The sequence below is a fragment of the Taudactylus pleione genome, unplaced genomic scaffold (genome assembly GCF_031769625.1).
Source record: "Taudactylus pleione unplaced genomic scaffold, aTauple2 ptg000314l, whole genome shotgun sequence".
NCBI lineage: Eukaryota > Metazoa > Chordata > Amphibia > Anura > Myobatrachidae > Taudactylus > Taudactylus pleione.
In genome coordinates, this window is record NW_028284715.1 from 3,709,911 (window position 1) to 3,728,422 (window position 18,512).

Sequence of the window (18,512 nt, forward strand, 5' to 3'; positions counted from 1 at the left end):
CACCTGTTTCAGAGATGGAAACTTTTCGTGCGTGTCCCCGCTTTTCTCCATATTCAATTCCTAAACAGGTGAAAACGGAAATCAGCGAATGCGGAAAGTACTGTCAGAAGTATAGAAATCAGTCTGTACCCCAAAAAAAGATGCAACAACATCGGGAATCAATGTAGAGGTGTACTAATAGCCCTAACAAAAGTGTTTGGGGTACTTAAGTAGTTTCAATTGCTTCTTATTAGCGTCTTTGTAAAAGTGGTGAAGAATGGCGTAAAGCAATATTTTTTGGTGAAAACAAGTAGTGCAGTCAAATTTGGGGTACTTGAAAACTAGCATATTTTACTGTTTCTAAAGTGAACTTTTTAAATAATAAAAAAAAAAAGGTGAAAAAAAAAAAACGCACCTGCAATCCTAAAAACACCTGACCCATCCTTGCAGACCCCCAAGATGTCTATTTCGCTAGTTTTTATGCTTGTCCCCCCACTTTTTACTTTTTTGCCCCCAAATTGGAAAGTACTTTTTTGGGGTGTTCTGAGGTAATTTAAAAAAAAATTTTTAAAAAATAAATTGTTAATTTGTCCTTTGGGGGACTGTCCCAAGGGTTCTGAGTCGTTTCCCAACGTTTGCACCCCAAAATAACGATTTTGCACTTTTTTTCACCTGCTATTCATAGGAGATACTTTTCCGCCTATTACAATGCAATGACTTCGCCCTGCAATTGAATATGGAGATACTTTGAAAACAGGCGGAAATTCCGAATCCGCAGGAAACTTTTCTCCAAATGGCACTTTTCGCCTCTAATTGAATCCGGCCCTAAGGTTCTAACTTCACTGCATATGATGCAACCTAAAATACTTTCAATTATGGACGATTATTCAGTCACATGGAGGGAAGTAATAATAAAAACACCAAAAAAAATAAGAAAAAAGAAAACAAAAGAATGAATAAAGTTTGCTCAAAGATAGGTGCTGATCTTTATAATCACAGCACTACTATAAAAATAAAATAAAGTTTAAAAATCAACATTTCATACTCTTACTAACAGGATTCGCAAGGCCATGTCCACTACCATATTCTGCTAGTCTAACACTACTTAGTATTTTCAGATGGTTTATTTCCATTAGGCCCCATTCAGAGAATTCCTCAAAGCCGATATTTACACAGATTGAGCGATTGTTTGACATTGCGCATGCGCTGAAGCTGAGATTAATGTGAGTGATAGGTAGTCAGCGTTTGGGGGTAGGAACGGGAGGTGGTTAGAAAAACGCAGAACCGTTTAAATGCCGTTTGATGGGCGTGCATAAGTTAGCAGTTACGATCTCCTTATGCTGGCCATACACGCTGCAATTATCGGGACGATCCCCCGCGCGCGATAATTGTAGCGTGGGGGGGGGGGCGACTGAGGGTTAAATATTGCTCGGTCGGACATGCTGGATTGTCCAGCATGCCCGTCCGATGCGATATTTACCCGGCAACTGTCGGCCGCACCGGGCAGTGTATGCCCAGCGCGGCCGACAGACAGACATTTCCTGTGTTCCTTCCTATGGAAGGAACAGGGAAATGTCTCCTCCCCCGGGGGCGGAGCGCAGATGTCGGGCTATACACTGTGAGATTTCTCTCACAGTGTATGCCGCGGACATCTGCGGCTGGCAGCCGGCCAGATAAAATGTCTGTCGGTCTGACAGACATTTTATCTTGCCGTGTATGCCCAGCATTAGCAGTGCTGTGCTGATTCATTTGATATGTGACTCTTGGATATCTGTATGCAGCAGAGTCTCTAAATGGAACTTGGCGTGGAAAAAAAGTTGAGGTCGCTGCATCGTAGCACCTCAGATTCTGATTGAGAGATGCGCATGGATATACAAGTGTCACTTATCAATTTAATCAGCATTCTCCTGGTGTGTCCTAGTCGCATCGCGACTTAGGCGCATTTTCGGCAAAAAAAAAAAAAAAAAAAAAAGATACCCTCTACTAGCAGAATCTCGCGTGACCAGGCGAGCTGAGAAGGGCTGTTTGGGAGCGACTACAGCAATAGTCTTCCCGCTAGCCTGCAGGCAGGGCGGGCAAGAAGCCACTGCGAGCGCCAAAAAGGGGACGTGGGCGACCAGGGAGGGGGCGTGTCCTTGTTACATTCCCCAATCCGTCACATTTGTGGTCGTGCCTAGAACTTACCGAGGTGGAAATGCACAGGGCAGGCTGTTTTAGCGGGGAATCGCTAAAAGGGCAGGGCGCATTTTGCCCCTTTAAAATCGGTGCAGGGAGCGGCGCCAGGCTAAAGCAGCCTAGCGGGAACGCTAAGCGAAGATGAGTGAGGACATATCTGTATCCTGGATCCCTTTATTAGTCATCTCATAGTTCTGCATGAAAGCACCATCCATCAGACTGATATTGGAAGCAGAGAGATTCAGCCGACTCCAACATTTTACACTCAGACAGAAAGAAGCTGACAGAACGTGGGAACACTTACAGTAAGAGAAACTATTTAACTTGTGATCAGAGTGTGTAGATATTTACCTTTTATTATTATTATATTTTTATGCACCTTCTTTCCATTTTATCGGCTTTTATTTTGCAATTGTGCACAAGCATCAGAAAAGTGACCTAACCTATACACACACACGTGAACAAATACAAGTGGTATTCACAAAGGATAATCTGACAAGTCAATTTACATTGCTGCTTTGCCCTAGTGCCGTACAGCCACTAGGTGTATCCGTTCAAACAGTGGAAGAAACCAGTTTGAGGGCTGAACCAATATCTAGAATAAGCACAGACAACTAGTGCCATAAAGTGGAATTCAAGGTTGTGGTTGAGTAGCACCTGTGGGGGTCAGATCCTCTACTACAATGAGCATTACTCCAGCCCCTCTTGCTCCACCTACTTCCCACATAGGACTACATCTTTTTGGCATACTAGACCCTCTCCAAACAAGAGAACCCAAGTGTGGCTGGCATACAGCAAAGCCTGGGTCTCTGGTGAGTGTCTACTGTTACTCCTGCACAATCTAATATAACAGTACAAAACTCTGAACCAGGGCCCTCATTCAGAGCCGTTCGCTATTTGCGGTCGTTCGTTTAAAAACAAGGGGTGGCTATTCAAATGATCCGTACGCACATTGCAGTCTGTTCACACCTCTAAGTCTGAACGAACGAGCAAAACATACGCTCGTTTATTTGTTAAAAACGCCCCCTGACCGCTCGCACCATACGTCATGTCCGCTATTTATTAGATTAATCGAGTACATCGACCAGCGTATGAACTGCTCGCTATTCTTGTGGTTGGTATTTGCTACCACAAATTTGCGAGCAGTTCTGGCTCTAAAATAACCCAGTGACGTGGTCATTGACGCTGCTGTTTTAAATATACACACCCATAAAACGCCCGTTTTGACCTTTAAGCACGCCTGCGTTCGGATCTCCACTCCCCATTTTCAAGCACCTTCCCCTGTTACCACCCACATACGCCTCATTCTGTCACTCAAAATAGCAGGCACTCGCTATATAGCGTACAAACGATTTTCGGCCGCACTGACTGGTTCGCGCATGCGTACTAAAAAGCATACGCATGCGCAGATGTGCAAACATCGCTCGGAACGAGCGTACTGCCGCTAACGAGCGGCTCTGAATGAGGGCCCAGGTCTTCAATTTCAGACTACAAAATTACCAAATTAACCTGAGCAAACTAGATTAAAAAAAAGGCCAGGGAAGCCGCTAACATTTTTGTACCAATCTATTCTGTAAATTTTAGCATGCAATGGGGGAGATGTATCAAACTTTAAAGAGATAAAGTACCAACCAACCAATCAACTTGTGTCATTTTTCAAACAAAAAGGGAGGAATGTACTAAAAAGGGAAAATGCAGCCAAAAATTTGAAAACTGAAGTTTTCTGAGTTCTGGACGCATTCTCCATATTGCATTGTCCCTCCGGCGCGTGTACGTCGTACAACGGATGCGCAGAAGGACTCCCAGGGGACTTCTGTGTCATAAACCTGGAAGTTCTGTCATCGCAAAGGACTGCGTTTCAGAAGAACTGTCCTTTGTTATTTTAATAGCAATTCTAGGTACATACTGGCGTGATTAACACTGATATATAACCGATAAGTGGCGGAATGTACCGCATCTGAAATACAACTCCACCTCTCTACAATCCTTATAACGGGCTCTCAATACCCTCTACTTAATCAAAGCTTTCCAGCTCTCATCCTAACTCGCTGTTACATGCACCTTAGTCCCTGTCTACCCCATCTGTGTCACACCTGTTTGTCTGCCCCTCCCCTTTAGAATGTAAGCTCCTAAGAGCAGGGCCCTCTACCCTCTTGTGCTATTCCTTACTTTACTTTCATCTACTTACTCCCCACTAGGGCATCTAACACTTGGTTGTTTTGCATTGTTGTTTATTTGGGTGTTATGGTCGCTAATGTAGCAATGTATATTATCCATGTCCTAGTCCTGCAATGTATTGTACTGTAAGTCACCAATTTGTTTATGTACTTTGTAAGGCGCTGCAGAACACTTGTGGCGCCATGTAAATAAACAATAATAAGTAATAATAATAAATGCGTATTACATCCAGGCCACAACCTGTAAATTGGTTTATTGGTTGATACTTTATCGCTCTCCAAGGTTTGATACATTTCCCCCATTGTAATGGTTGTGGCACTCCAAAAATTTTCTTAGCTTGTAACGCAAATTGCCTGCACCCTGATCCCTCAATTCATTAGAAAGTCGGTTGAAAAGGCCTTAACACCAGCCCCTCAATAGATCACCTGTAAGTCACGTATTCCATATAACTAAATATTATAGGCCGTTATTTTATTTAAATTTTTTTTTTTAAAACAACAAGTACCTCCTATCCGATACTCACACTGCTGTAGCAGAACAATATATTAACGAATATATGCAGAAAGACAAAACAAAAACAATAGACACTCAGTATTACAGTCGGTTTCCATTTATTAATTACACAGGAAGGTATCCAAAAAAAGTCACAGCCCAAGTATAATAAACTGCAAGCAAGTATAATATTATGTTATCTGGATTGCCCACCCTAAACAATATTTCCAGGCCCTGGTTGTGAAGGCCAGTATAACCCCCTAAGAGTGCCCATTACTTTTTTTACTTATTGCAAATAAATCACTAAGGATCTAATCAACACAAGAGTTCAGCGATTCCTAATAAACAGATCTGCTGCATTCTATGAAATTTTAGTTTGGCCCACCGAATAGCTGCCTCCACTTCAAGTAGACAAGCAGCCATTTAGCATAACGACACCAAAATTAGAACAATTCATTTTGGTAAGAGTTCAAATAATAGTTATTTAATAAAGCAATAACGACGACCTTCTTACCTAGGATGCGCTGTTCGCTGGCGTTTGTGATGACACCAATGGCCCCAAGTTGCTCCCTGGATTTCCCATTTGCAGGACAATTCAGGGCGAAGCGGCACTGACAACAGTTTGATTCCATTGGAATAGGCCAAGCAGCAAGAGGAGACCCATTGGATCGGTACGGCCTTGAGGACCCAGTGGATGCTGCAAATCGTGTTGGTCAAGGACATACATTTGACTGTATTTCAAAGTGTGTTATATAAGGGGCTTTTATTTAATGTAATCAACTCCGTCACATCCAGGGTGACCTAAACTTTTTAAAGTCTCTATTCAATTCAGCACGCTGTTTGGTCCAACAGTTGCCAGTTAAGGACCATATTCAATTACAAGCGAAAAGCCGAGATCCGCGAAAAAGTATCGCCGATTGCGACTTTTCGCCTGTTTGAAACTTATCTCCGTATTCAGGACCTGATTCAGAGCCTCTTAAGCGGCCGCTCGTTCGCTCCGAGCGATGTTCGCACATCTGCGCATGCGTATGGGTTGTAATGCGCATGCGCCAACCAGTCATTGCGGTCGGAAATCGTGCGTTCGCAAAACAGCGAGGGCAGGCTAATTTGAGTGACAGAATGAGGCGTTTGTGGGTGGTAACAGGGGAAGGTGCTTGAAAATGGGGAGTGGAGATCCGAACGCAGGCGTGCCAAACGGTCAAAACGGGAGTTTAATGGGAGTGCATAATTAGTAAGGGAGTGTCATAGACCATGTCACTTGGTTGTCGTTTAGCCTGAACTGCTCGCAGTTCAGACGCCTTTCGATGTACTCGATTAATCTAATAAATAGCGGAGATGACGTATAATGCGAACGACCAGGGGGCGTCTTTACAAAATAGCGAGCGCATGTTTCGTGCGCTCGCTCAGACGTAGAGGCGTCAACAGACCGCAAAGAGCGAGCGCTCAATTTAAATAGCCGGCCCCTTTTTCTGAACGACCGTTCGCAAATAGCGTCCGGCTCTGAATCAGGCCCTCAATTCCATCCGCTTTTTGCGTACGTGGAAAGTCAATGCAATGTAATAGGCGAAAAAGATTCGCCTCTGAATAGCAGGAGAAAAGAAGGGCAACATTTTTATTTTGGGGTGCAAAGTTGGGGAAACCACTCAGAACCCTTAGGACAGCCCCCCAAAGGACAACTGCGTCAAAAAATTCCAGGGAAAAAAAAAAACACCCCAAAGTAGTACTTTGAATTTGGGGGCAAAAAAAGCACAAAGTGGGGGGACAACTTCGCATACTAGCGAGATAAAGTTCTGTGGGTGCTCTTAGAAGGGGCCAAGTGTTTTTGGGATTGCAGGTGCTGTTATGGGGGAGAAATTTAACTTTTATTTAAACTGCACTTTAGAGACATTAAAATATGCTAGCACCCATTTTCAAGTACCCAAAATTTGCCAGGACTACTTATCTCCAAATACTGCTTTATGCAAAACAAAAATAATACACTCTCAGTTCAGGGTGGGGGGGGGGTTTCAGGCAGATTTCCCCAATTCTGGCACCACTTTCCGCCTGTTCCGACTTCGCGTGTCGCCGTTTTCGGTAATTCCATCATGCCACATCCTAGTAAGTAGAACTAATTCAATTCACTGCACTGGCTTTGTGAACTGCAAGCTCTTAGAACGATTGTTTATGTAAGGATTCTAGCGGACCTGATTTCCACTTGCTGTGTAATAATATTAAAAACAGGAGTAGAACTCTAGTGCTGGGACACAATTTTATTTTAATCACACCCCTTTTATTTTTTTTTATTTTTTTTAAATAAATGAATCTTCCTCCCCTTCTACAAACTAGATGTGTATATATATGAGAAGGCTCACTTCCTTCCTTTTTAACAGAGAAATAGGTCTCTCTTCCCAAGCAAAACACTGAAGGAAAGGGTGTCTTTGCAGACATGATCCTACCGAGCACCACCCCACCAAACACCTGAAACCGTAGACGCACATACTCCCTAAGAAGAGATTGCTTTGGGTCACTTTTGACCTTACTCCACGAGAGTCACCTTAGATCACTATGCAGAGGAGACTTTGTCCGCGCTTTAAGCAGAGGGGTATAAGGCACATTTCAAAGTACAAGGTTTGACTTCACTCTCAGCAGGTCTCTATGGTATGGACACAAGACTGTGCAAACAAACGTAAGATGCTAATGCTTATTACAGCAAGCTATATGGATGTGGACGTCCCCTTTTAATAAAGCACAAAAGTGCTGCAAGCAACAGGTTCTCAAAACGCATAATGGACCTTCCCAATCACACACTGAAATCTAGCGGATGTGCGATTAACCCTGGACCCTCCCCCTCCCTGCCAAAAGTCATTTCTGTACCATGTAATTTCACTATAATAAAAAATACTTAACAAAACACTGAACGCTGAGAAATTTCTAATGTCAGCAGCAGAAAAATTGTAGGAAGCAACTATATAGTTCTCATTACACAGATGCATTGGCGTCATTCCAAAGTAAGAAAATCTAGCTACAGTGAAATAATCTACTTATTTTAGGAAACTTTATTATTACTAGTAGATCTTTTTTTTTCTTTTTTTATCACTCTAAGGGGTCAATCCAATTGTCCGCAAAGGACGTGATTTGCCATTGCTAAGGCGTTCAAACGCCAGCAACGGTACCAGCACTCGCACCCTTTGCGGCCCGCTCTGAGGGGGATCGCAAGTAAGAATTCGCTCGCAGTTGGCCGATGTTGCATCTCTGTGCATATGTGTGCGTCTCAATGCGCGTGTGTGAATCAGTCATTGCGATCAAGTAAGGGATCGCACGGCGTAAGCAGTTAGCACGGAGAGACCTCCGATATTGATTGACAGGAAGTGCCGTTTGTGGGTGGTGGTGGGGAGTGGTCGTGCAAACACAGGCGTGCCTGTGCAGTTGAACGGCGTTACAGGGACGGGCATAATTAAGCTCGTGAGTCGGCATACGCAGCCGTACGTCTCGACGTACACAGGAAGCTGCCACAATCCTGTGGTAGGTCAGGGCTGCCACAGTTGTGCGTATGGGTTCTCGATGTTTTCGCAAGCCTACGTACTGATCAAGCATAGAGTAAAAGGGAGGTGGGCTGGCTTTATGTAGTGCTGGGCGTCTACGTCTTGTGTTGCGATTCCCATGCGTATGCATTCATTAGCATATTCTCGCAGGGGCCGGGTACGTGCGATCCTTGCTGAATCAGGCCCTCAGTCTGAATTTGCACAATTTTACTGGCGGACCCACTTTCATGCAAGCTCGGGCTGCTGTAAAGTGTGGCTGTTTCCGCGCAATGACACCTCCCCCCCCCCCCCCCCCCGCAAGTATCACAGTTTCTCAGTGCTCCCACTAGCATTTCCTGACAGTCACATTCAGATATGCACCCTCCCTCGCTGGAAGTCACAATGCACCGACCCCACTGCGCTCATCTGCAGTGCCAGCCACTTTGCAGAAATAGCTCATCCGACGCAGCGGCTGTTAAGGTTTCCTGGCACACAGAGTGTCAGTGTACCTGCTGCTAGGAACGGTAGGCAGAAGGTCAGGAGTCCCAGAGGCACTGTGCACCGTACAGATCAGTGCTCTGAGCATCTCTCTGCTGTAATGTACAGAGCATAGACAAGCTTATAGGTCTGACCAGCCACCTGGGACATAGATTTGTGGGCAATGTGCAGACAACCAGTCAGCAATCAGAAATCACCTTCAGAGAGCCGGCTCAAAATAAACTTTCAATTGGTACTATTTGTTTTCCCCATGGCGTTCCCAAAGCCACGCAGGGCAAAGCACAAAAACAACTCAATGGCCCAAAATGGGAGGTAAAAAGTCATCCAGCCAATGGCAGATAGCGGAGAGCCTGTTGGCATTCACCCTTAAAATAAAAAATAAATAAAACGTTTGTGGTACTTAAATTAAATATTTTCCAAACAAACAGAAAGAATGATGCTAATAATTATTATTAAATGTTAATATTGTTGTTTATTTACATACAGATGCATACGCATACACTCATCTTTAAACCACAAATCGCTCCTTGTGGTGCGTAACAGTGTACCCAGCAATGCGCAAGACAGCCGCACTGCGACATATTGTGCGGCCAGTACACATTACACGATCCGGGGTCCGACACGTCGGCGCATCCCTCTGCATGGGGGTCGTCAGCCGGATTGTCAGATTGAGCTGCATGTAGAGCCGACCCGACAATGCGACTGACGACCAAAAGGGAGTGCGCATGGGCGGACGTAGTGAGTACACACTAGCCGATTTTGACGATAATGTGTACCCAGCTTTAGTTGCGCCAATCAACCTGCCGCACTCTTATACGCATCAGGGGTTCCCTGACTAACGGTGCTGGCACTGCATGCAGCTCCTGTGTGCGACTCAGACGCTAGGCAAAAATACTTATCCTGAATGCCTATGACACTGGGAGTGATTTCGTATGCAGCTACAATGTGATTAAGATGGTAAAGTCAGGAAAAAATACTGAAGTCCGGGAATCGCTACCCGTAGAGTAGCATAACAATTGCACCAGGCGTCTCACTGTATGGCACAAAAATAATTGGTGCATAAGGATACATATGTAATGTATTGTTGCCAATTATGCAGTGCTGTACATAGAATATTTGTCGTACGCATCAGTCCCTGTCCCATTTAAGTTCACAGTCTATAATCCCTAACACACAAATACACACACGCACTGGAGTACATTTTACTCAGCAGCCAATGAATAGAACAGCATGTGCATCACCCAGAGAATACCCACACAAACAAGGAGATAACATATAAACTCCACACAGATAGAGCCCTGGTAAGGAATTGATAGCAAACCCCAGTGGTATGATACAGCAATGCTAAGTGAAAGTAAATGAGCACAAGCTTCCGGGATATGATAACGCAATGATCTTGTGACAGAGAGGACCTGGTTCAGCAAGGAGCGCAGTTGCTAACACGCACACAATCGGATGATTGTTGCGCACTGCGCATACGTCACAGTGCGCAAACTAGCAATTGCGATCGGGACTGCGGTCGCAGTGACTACGCAGACCCATCGCAGAGTGATTGACAAGAAGTGCCGTTTGTGGGTGGTAACGGGGGAGAAGATCGGATGAGTACAGACGTGCGAGTGCGTTTGAACGCCGTTGCAGGGGCGTGCATAAATTATCCACTGTGATGCCGTACACAGCCTGAGGCCTGATGGCGTGCGTGGCTGTTAGCAATTTCTGAGTAAGGTCAGGGCTTGTGCAAGTGTGCGTGAGGCTGCGATGGTACTTGATTGTACCGATGGTTACGCAGTCTTGCTAAACATTACGGATGTCTGTAAGATAAAGTGGGGCGTCCTTGTGTAGTTCAGCGGCGGCATTGCGATCGCAATGAATTAGCATACGATCGCAGTTAAACTGCACGCATAACAGCTATTGCATTCGCAGTTGCGTTCCGTAGTAAATCAGACCCAGAGACTTCTCACCATGTTACATCAGGTTCCATACAAGAAACAGAACAGTTACGCAAGGTAACAAAACAATACCAGCAAGCCAAAAAGAAAAAAGTTTCAAACAAGTCACGCCAAGTCAGAGACCTATGAAAGCGGTTCCGAAAAGCTACGCAGAGGGAGTCATACTCCTTTTCCAGGCAACCAGAAAGGACTATTCGTATTATGTGGTGGGGGGGTGGGTGTATTTGATCAAAGCCTCCACCATATTTGGGGTTGTCCTTTCAAATGAGTTACTTCCACTGATGTCTCGATAAAATCGTAAGAACATATTTGAAGCTTTCATCAAAAAATAAAAAATAAAACAAGCTAATGGCTGGTTTAGAAACCGTGAAAACCTTTACGGATACAATAGGAGTCCGAGCTTTTATTTTGAAAGAATTCTATTTGGCTCACTCGCGCTTATATTTTGGCAAAATTCACGTACCGGTATCTCTGCATGTAAAAAGTAATCAGGAAGGGTTAAACGAACATTAACGGGTCCATATTGACTTGCATTCTGGTTGGCGAAGAAACACCACGGTCTAAATGTTAGACCAGCCAAGATACCACTTCCAGTACCTCTGATCTATGTTCCCTCAGTACCACTGGCCTGCAGAGCTGACAGAAAACAAACAGGATGGATCTCTTCATGCAGGCTTCTTCCTTACAATCTACAGCCATCTGTTTACTGCATATCCCACAGTCATGCCACCTACTCACTCATGAAGGAACAACTATATTTGGCCTTGAAAAATATAGCTCTTTGCAGGAAGTGACAGCGTACACAAGAATTAGAGAGGTGCTAAAAAAAAATATTCAAAGTCAAAATTTGTATTTTACGCAGAAGTGATGCTTAGTTTGCATAGGGAAAACAAAATATGTAAAATTAAGTTAAAGTCATATTAACCATATTTAAAATATCTTTCAACGTCACATAATCCAGATAGATTTATTCAAGTTTACAGCAGTTTTTTTTTTTTTTTTTAATCATTCCACAGATTGTCAGGAAGTTTAAAGTCTTGCCTTTGGCTGGCACACGACGGCGGATTTCCTTATTTATTCTGTTGCATTGTAATGGCTTCCAATTGTAAGCAGTATCTAATAATTATGTACAGTGTATAAAATAGCAAGACTGGGAAGAATACAGAGGGTGTGTAGGTCCGATTTGACTTGTCAACATTCAGAATGATCGACCGTCTTAATCAACATGTTCATTAAGTCGACTTGGAACATGCTGACCTTTCCATAAAGGCCGACAAGTCAGCCTAACATTCGGAATGTTGACATTATGGGGTATATTTACTAAAGTGTTGATTTTAGGAGTGGAGACATTGCCCATAGCAACCAATCAGATCCTAGCGATTATCTTCTAGATAAATAGAATGAGATTGGTTGCTATGAGCAACAACTCCACTTCTAAAAACCCACACTTTAGTAAATATACCCCAATAACTATATAGATAAGTCATATATCAACATTTTAGTCATTTGATATTGTGGTGTCGACCTCATGACTGCATACTTTCTGTATGTGTGTTCCAGGTTTCTTTCTTATACTTTATAAACTCCAGGGAAATCGTGTTACAAGATGAAAAGACAGGTGTCCAAGACACCCAACACTAGTAAGAGCTGGTATAAGGGTTCCCTGGAACGGCTGGTGAAGGGTTCTCTTACCTTTCCTGAGGCCCGGTCCGGGTCTTCTGGTCTCCCCCAAGCTAGACAGCAGGCTGATTATCGGGGTGTAAATAAAATCGTGTCAATTTGCAATGTGTGTCTCCCACTACCTGGGGAATCACGGGGTATATTTACTAACCAGCGGGCTATCAAATCCACCGATCATAGGCGCATTTGACTGATCAATTTAAAATGACCATAGAAATAAATGCCAAATTAGAACCCTTTGGACACCCCCTAATGACTAATTAGGCAAAAAAATATTAAAAAATGATCTTCATTCACCGCCCCCAAAAAATGGGTAAAAAGTGTGGGGGGGGGGGGCCTGATATTTTGGGGGGCTATATAGATGAGACAGGTGTTTTTCATATAATATTTTGATATCTCTAAAATCTTCATTTTAGAGATATCAAAATATACTAGTACCCATTTTCAGGTACCCCAAATTTAACTACGGTACTTACAATTGAATGGGGCGAAAAGCGGGGACGCGCATGGAGAAAACATCGCATCAAAACAGGTGAATTCAACTTGCTTTTCGCGGCTAACTGAATTCGGCCCATAGTTTTAAAGAAAGCCCAGTTGGAACAGGGACTAAAAAATAATCAGACAACCATTTATTCGGATTTGTAAAAGGTTTATTGGGGTGTAATAGATAGAGGACGCATGTAGGACTTGCTAAAGGTTGCAGCTGCTCAGCAGGAGGTCACCAGGGGAGGAGGGAACAGCTCCAAGACCATAACTGGGCGGAAAAAATAAAGAAATAAATAAAGAAGGCGGGGCAGCAGTTGCCAGGGTTACCTCATCAGGACCTACAGTATGTGATGAGCCTACACTGAACGGTATGCAGTTTGGAAGCTGACGGTCGAAATTCCGTCCACCGGCTTCCCGACCGTGTAATCCCGACAGGGGGGGGGGGGGAGACGACTCAGGGTTAGGCCCCCCGGGAGGGTTAGGGTTAGGCAAGGGGGGGTTAGGCACCCCCGGGGGGAGGTTAGGGTTAGGCACCAAGGGAGGGTTAGGGTTAGGCACCCCCCCTCCCCCGGGAGGGTTAGGTTTAGGCACTCTGGGTGCCGGAGGATAGGGTTAGACACCCCTAAAAGAGGGTTAGGCTCGTTAGTGTACTTACCGAAAGGGATTTTCACTGCTGCCGGTCTTCCGGCGTCGGGATTTGAACCACCGGACATAGGTCCGACGGTCATTCATACCGATCCCCACTGAACGAGCAGTCGTTCAGTGGAGGCACATCAATCATCTGCAAACATGTTGAACCTGACGTTATCGTCAGGTTGTACAACATATTTGTACGATGATAGATGTCTAAACGACCAGGGGGAGCATGAATCGCTGGTCGTTTACAACTTTAAAAAAAAAAAAAAAAAATCTGTAAACGATTTTCAAACGATTACTGAACGATAACGTTATCGTTCAATTTAATAGTCTAGTGCAGCGATTCCCAACCTCGGTCCTCAAGGCACACTAACAGTCCTGGTTTTGGTGATATCCATGCTAAAGCACAGATGGTTTAATCAAAATAACTGAGGTACTAATTAAGTTGCCTGTGCTCAATTATGGCTATCCTTAAAACCTGGACTGTTAGTGTGCATTGAGGACCGTGGTTGGGAACCCCTGGTCTAGTGGATGTGTGCCTTTACTCCATGCAAAGAATAGATTGAACATGTGCAAGAATGGATAGATGAGCTCACTGAACGATCCTGACCAACAGGACCCATAACTAGGGCTAAACGAGACAGGCAGCCGCCCAATGCACAAATCTGAAGGTGGGGCGCAGGGAAACTAATATATAAAACGATTGAGGGCGTCAATTTCTCCTTCTTGTCCCAGTCTCTGCCCACCAAGAAAGGTATTGCAGCTCATATTTTCCCAGAAAATCTGTTTGTGGTAAAAACAGTACATTGCAATTAGGCTTTCCTATTAAAGTTATTTTTTATATTTATGTGCTGTGTTTTTTCACCTAAGGACAATAGGTTCCATGGATTATTAATGCTAACCAGGATCTGCACTAATTGTATTTAAAAGTAAAAAAAAAAAATAATAATAATTAAAATGTGATTAGCTAACATATTTTATAACCATACGGTTTTGCCTGCAAAGACAGAACCTCTCTTGTTCACCACCAACTGTTACAAGTATATGATTGGATGAGTCTACACCTGCCGTATGTTATACTCTAAATTAGTGGTTCTCTGATTAAGGGATTTAATCACCAGCTTTACATCACCTATATAAAGTCCGTACATAATAGTGTTCATTCTAGGGTAGACTGGGGTCAGGGGGCGCTCTCTCCGATAGGGACACTGTGCGGCATGCAGAAAAAGCGTGTGCATGCCCGAAAAAGAGGCGTCTAGACAAGGGAGCGCGTCTGAGACGCTCCCCTTTTTATCACTATAGGGGACACTCGCGGAGATGCTGAGCTGACCCCCAGCTCTCCCCGCACTGTGAATAGATGGCACGTGCGCGGCATCTATTTCCCTCGCCGGGGGAGCCAAGCAGCCGGGAAGAGATGAAAGCCGGGGTGAGCTCAGACAAATCTGCAGCCTGCCAGCGCGGTGATGCTTTAAACAGGTCCCCGGGAGGACAGAAAGGCGCTGGTAAAGGAGCAGGGCACAGTTTGCAGGCAGAGAGCTGGGCCCCATGAAAGAAACCTAGAGAGGAACCGCTTCATAACTCTACATACTTTCCCTTTCTCCTGAACATAGGCCAACATTGCTGTGTAACTGGATTATACAGCCCTCCGAGAACCTCTGCAATCTGGCTGGACCATTATGCAATAGGTAGCACAGATGATGTAATGGTTAGCGTTACTGCCTCACAGCACTGAGGTCATGGGTTCGATTCCCACTACAGCCCTAAGTGGAGTTTGTATATTCTCCCTGTGTTTGCGTGGGTTTCCACCCACGCTCCAAAAGTATGCTAGTAGGTTAATTGACTCCCCACAAAATATAGATTGTAAGCTTCACTGGGGCAGGGACAGATGTGACTGGTAAGACATCCTCTGTAAAGCGCTGCGGAATATGTGTGCGTTATATAAATAACTGGTAATAAAAAAGAATAAAATTATCAATGCCTATTTCTCAATAGATGTAAGCTTGGGAGCAGGGTTCTCGTACCTCTATGTCAGTCTGTTATTACCCAGTCTTGTTCTACTACTGTTTGTTCCCAATTGTAAAATGCAACAGAATATGCTGGTGCTATATAATACCCCTTTTACACCAGAGCTAAAACACGGGTAATTGCAGGGTTAACCCAGGTTGCTTCTGGGTGTAAAAGGGGCCAGGGTTGGACTCCCGGGTGGAGTGAAACCCTGCAGTGTAAACAAGGCGATCCGGGTCACGATGACCTGGATCGTGCCACATGCCGCCCGATTGGCTGGCTTCAGTGCCGCTTGGAGATTACGTCATCTCCAAGCATCCACTGCAACGCCGGAAGAGCTGGGCCACTGCAGACCCGGCTCCAGTGTGAACAGAGTGGACTCGGGAATATCGCCGCAGTATGAAAGGGTTAAGTTCCATGTCTGATCCGGATTGGAACCCTGTTCCAACCCCCGGGTCAGACCCGGAAGTTTGGTGTAAAAGAAGTATTAGTAACTATTATTATTATTATTATTAATAATAGTCTCAGGACATGTAGACCTGGATTGCTGATAAACACTGCGAGCTTTAAGCAATGCCAATCTTTGAATGCTCTTAAAAAGCAATAAATCAGTACAAAGCAACTTTATTCGGCCTTTTCTACAAAGTACTGAGCATTAATGCTTGGGAACACTGCAGGCATAGGCAAACGCAGGGGGGGGGGGGGGGTTTCGTCTGCCTGGAAACCCCCCTCCCCAGCTCACACCATTAATAGTAATATAATGGAATTTTACTAGCGCTGCATGTTCTTCTCAGTATCATAAATGAAATAAATAGCACCACCTATGGATCTTTTAACATGTATCAGCCAGTAATAAATACACCTGTGCACCAATTAGGGGATTTGGAAAACATGCACAGTTAGGGATGTGCTGCTATAGAGTCCAATATTTACATATATGTCCAGGGCAGTGCTAGGGTCTTCTGCTGCTCCCCCAGACTCCCGGACTTGCTCCCATGCCCTGGAATGGTGCCCACATCTAAAATAAAAACATTCAGCTCAGGCAGGATGGCCCTACTGCCGCATTTAATGGATTACTGTTATCTCTGGTCCTGTATATGCTGGAATTATGACACACAATACACTTTGTATGATGCATATTAAAGCTGGATAAGTGCCAATTATGCCCTCTTCATGGACTGGCCACCCTCACTCTAAAATCAAGCATTTGGAACCCCCCACCCCCCCCTCTAGAAATCCTGCGTTTGCCACTGACTGCAGGCAATGCCAAAACTTTGTCAGGAACTGTGGGTGTGTTGACTGGTCATCTCTGTAACATTGATTTTTTGGACTATCAGTATGAACGGACATTTAACATGCTCTAAAACCTCACTTTTAATTCGAGTCCTCAAGGTGCTTGACACTTTAACTTTGTGTCCTCCATAACAGTGGAGATCATTTTTAATAATTTAACAAGCTTACTTAAATCCTATTAAATGCCCTTGAACAGTTGTCATGCCAAAAGTTATGAAAGCAAGTTTATCTGTACACACACTCACGTACACTTCCTGACAGGCGCTTGCTTTGTGTGTCAAATCCAACGTGGCCCATTGCCTAATAAACAAACACCCCATGAACGAGAGGAACAAAAAGTGCAAGGTTTTCTCTAGGTCACGGTACAAAACCTAATTTAGCCCCCTCCCTCATTCTGCATATTTCCAGTCATCTAAGTGAACCTATACCTTACAAACACATAAGCAACAACAGATGTGTAAGAACACTTTAACCCACATAAAATACTTTTATAGGGAAGGGTCTACACCTAATTATGGACACCTTTCTTCAGCAGATAACATTTCCTTACATGCTGGGTGTGCTGAATTCACCACATGGATATAGCACCAAAGTTTAATTTTCATTAAAGAGAGACAAGTCAGCAAGTTTTTTCCTTTCTTATAAACACATTCCATTTGAAAATGCTTTTTGCATTTTAGATTATCACTCAGACATCCGCCTGTCAGGACAGCACTTTACGTACGGGGTGGGGCTGATCCCTACTCTCTGCGCACATCTTACAGACCTGCCAGACTGAAATGGGAAGATTTTATTCTTCAGACCACAGAAGTAAACATTATACGGTGTAAAGGAATGGACCACGCCAAATATATATACACGTTCAGTACATACAAACACACTGAGACCATTGTGCAGATTAGATGGTTGTCATTGGGGGCCTATCCGTTAGCAGATCTTTCTCTATGATGAAAGACAAAAGATTTATCCCTTGAAAATACCTGGGGTTGCCCTTGAAAATACCTGGGGCTGCGGTGACAGATATCTGTCATGTACATGACAGATTTTTGCAAACGACGAACGATATTGCATGACATCATTCAGGGAGTAGATTTTTTTTTATGTTTCTATTAATTATAATTAAAAATATCGTTCGTCGTTTACCGCTTATAAACTGACAGATTTCTAATATCTGTCAGCGATAATTGACCAACATGTTGTAGAGACGAAAGACACAATTTGTCGGCCGAGGGAATGCGCATCTGTCATCGTTCAGGGCATACCCATGACAGATAAATTGAACGACTGAACGATATGCCGTTCAAATTTATCTGCTAATGCAGTGGTTCTCAAACTCGGTCCTCGAGACCCCCCACAGTTCACATTTTGCAGGTCATCCAGCAGGTGAATAGGTGTAGTCATCACTCACTGACACATTTCAAAAGATCCACAGGTGGAGATAATTATGTCACTTGTGATTTTGTGAGGAGACCTACAAAACATGCACTGTTTGGGGTCCTGAGGACAGAGTTTGAGAACCTGTGTGCTAATGGCTAGGCCCCTTTAAACAGATAAATGGTAAACAAACTTTGAAGCAGCAGCTGGTGGGACGGGATATGGTTATACTCCCTCTACAAAGCAGTATTATGGGGACTCTGCCCTTATT

At 44.1% G+C, this 18,512-nt stretch overlaps 1 protein-coding gene across 4 annotated transcripts in view; it reads right to left on the bottom strand.

Annotated features, from left to right (window-relative positions):
* OXR1 (oxidation resistance 1) overlaps positions 1–18,512 on the bottom strand; it is a 610,641-nt gene that overhangs the window by 84,838 nt on the left and 507,291 nt on the right. The window lies entirely within an intron of this gene.